The sequence below is a fragment of the Hibiscus syriacus genome, unplaced genomic scaffold (genome assembly GCF_006381635.1).
Source record: "Hibiscus syriacus cultivar Baekdansim isolate YM2019G1 unplaced genomic scaffold, ASM638163v2 tig00116964_pilon, whole genome shotgun sequence".
NCBI classification, from domain to species: domain Eukaryota; kingdom Viridiplantae; phylum Streptophyta; class Magnoliopsida; order Malvales; family Malvaceae; genus Hibiscus; species Hibiscus syriacus.
Genome location: NW_024063489.1, coordinates 3,176,006 through 3,178,599, shown reverse-complemented (window position 1 = coordinate 3,178,599; position 2,594 = coordinate 3,176,006). Strand labels below are relative to the sequence as shown.

The following is a 2,594-nucleotide window of genomic DNA, read 5'->3' as shown; positions in this document are numbered from 1 at the left end:
ACCACGCATTAGGGCACTTACCAGCAAAATCATGCATAAAACATATGATTCGAGATAGGTGAGAGTTGCCATAGGTGAGAGTTGACAGAGCCTCAGCTGAAGGCTGAAGCCACAGAAATGGCAACACCCTCTTTCTGGTATTGTGTCATGCATAGAAAGCTAAAAGCAAACACCAAACAAACAAAAAAGAAGGAAATCAACCATAGCATAAGAATTGAAATTGGATAAGAAGACGAAGTCGGTATCTTTTAGGAGGCAAAAAGGAAAGTACAGAACGAGGTCGTTTAAAGATGTGATAGGAAATACCCCAACAATAATATATCTATCTTAAGGACAAACAACAGAAATAATTGATTTCAGAAGAAATAGATTATCAAAATTCTCGTTGCTGCATTCATTTGGGCAATTATCTTACTCTATTACATCAGATAAGTCAGGAAAATGCTTAAGAAAAAGCAGAACATGAATTTACTCATGAAAACGAATGGACTTTCATTCCGGTGTTTGAAACTATATCACTAACAAACTACACAGACTGTAGCTTCAGCAAAGCTATCTGTAAATCTACTTAAAACACCATCATTGATACAAAGAATAAACTATTAAGTTAGGTCCTATCTTGCAATGGTGACAGAGGCTTTCTTGCTGAATCTGGATTGGTAAAGTTAATCTTCTTCTCAATCGGGCTGCATATCTTAGGACTCGATTTTCTTTTGTTTGTCTGCAAGAAAATCAAGCAAATTACAGCATTAAATCGATGGACTTGTGACTACTAACCAGACACATGTGGGACCTGCACTTGTTCTTACAGGTGAAAGCAAGCACACATCCGCAGACCAACAAATACTGAGAATTAACATATACTTTTCTCACCTTTGCAGATGCACTGCTAGTATGTTTCCCACCAGAATCATGGATATTCTTTCCTTCACGGGATTGCCTCAATAATTTTCGGTTCGCCTCATCCAACATGTTGTTTTCTTCAAACAGAACTTTCGCCTATATAGATAAAATACCTTGTTAAGTTTGGACAAGGGGAATAGAAATTTCAACAAGCACCCCGCGTTCAAATTCTTTGGTTCTCACCTCTTCTTCAGCTTTACTAAGGTTTAGCTAGAGATGTTCCTTGTCTTTCATAAGGGTCTTTACTTCAGCAACTAGTGACAAAATTTTTTGAGTTGAAGGCCTCAACCTGTAAAGCACCACATAGGCCATTAGAATTAATTCAGAGACATGGGAGTAACCCTTAGAAGTGAAGAAATAACAATGCATCTTAAACTGCGTGCACCAAGAAATCACAATTAACTGACAAAGATGCAGACGAAAAATAAAAATATGAGAACAAAACCATCACCTATTCCACATTTTAAGCAACCTTTGGCATGATTCAAGGGAAGTATTTGCCTCCAAGAATGCTCGTCCAGATGTAACTTCATCTTTACAAACCAATGTTGCTAGAACCGAATCAAGTTAATTCTCTTCCACTGTTGTGCCCTCAGAATATGGATCAATCTTCAAGTATGATATATGATTGTCAGTTTGGAGACACAACAGTTCTTGACATAACTATATATGATGGCATGTTATCTAATCAATCGTAGGCAATGAAAAGCTGATACTAATCTCCTCAAAGCAGTTTTACAATGTTCAACTTACTATGACTCTATCAGCAACAAAGAACAATAATTTTATAATGCATACTCAACTACGTTCACTATGTTAACGGGTCATTCATAAGCTAAAAATCCAAAATGTAGCAAGTAAATCCAACAAAATCGTATTCTTTACTACAAGAAAAGAAAACTAACCAAAGTCGTCCCTAAAATTACCCCTTGGTTGTCGTAGCGGTTTTTGTAGAACCTTAATTCTTCATTTAACGACCCTAAGTCCTCTACCAAATCATGAACCCTAATCTCAGCTTTCTTTGCCCTCTCATCAGCCTCATTTCCAAAATCCATCAACGCCTCCCTATCACGGTCATAAAGCAAACACTCTCTTTCCCATTTGTTACACTGGGTCAACAAATTCGCACACTCTGCCGCTAGCTTCTGATTCTCTTGCACGAATCTCTTCAACACCACAGCATTCATATTCGCTTCCGCCTAGAAAAGCAAAAAATCATTAAAAATGACAACATCTCACATTTTGAAAAATACATTAATATTTTTCGTTCTTTTTTGTTTGTTTGTTCGTTTGGTTTTAAAGTTGACCGACCTTTGACTGCTCGATGACTTGATCTTTCTCTTTTAGTTTTGAGAGAAGGAACAGATACTACTCACGGAGGTGGCGCTGAGTTTCTTCGGAGGTACGGAGTTTCAATAGCAAAGATTCTGTGGAGACTTGAAGACCTAAGGAATCATCGATTGTTCCTTTTATGTAATCGCCGATTTCTTGAGGAATATCCATATTTTCAGTCTACTCAAAAATTTTGATTGACGAAGAACCCTAGATCTAGCAAAATGCAAAATATTTTTAAAGAAACTGTGGGTTCAAAAGAAGAAGAAGAAGAAGAAAGGTGAAAAATAAGAAGTAATTCGGAATTGGATTTGGGGTTTTGAAAGCCAAAACAGGGAGGAATTTTGGGGACTTTGGAG

General features: G+C 37.1%; 1 long non-coding RNA gene across 2 annotated transcripts; it reads right to left on the bottom strand.

The window, feature by feature from the left end:
- Window positions 1–473: 473 nt before the first annotated feature.
- LOC120191004 lies at window positions 474–2,594 on the bottom strand. Of its 2 annotated transcripts, XR_005522657.1 has the most exons (6): window positions 2,215–2,587; window positions 1,809–2,102; window positions 1,355–1,512; window positions 1,087–1,192; window positions 874–999; window positions 474–721 (listed from the first exon to the last, which is right to left on the bottom strand). It is a non-coding gene; the product is annotated as an uncharacterized LOC120191004 (long non-coding RNA). The 2 variants fall into 2 exon arrangements; XR_005522656.1 differs by having other exon boundaries at window positions 874–1,192; window positions 2,215–2,594.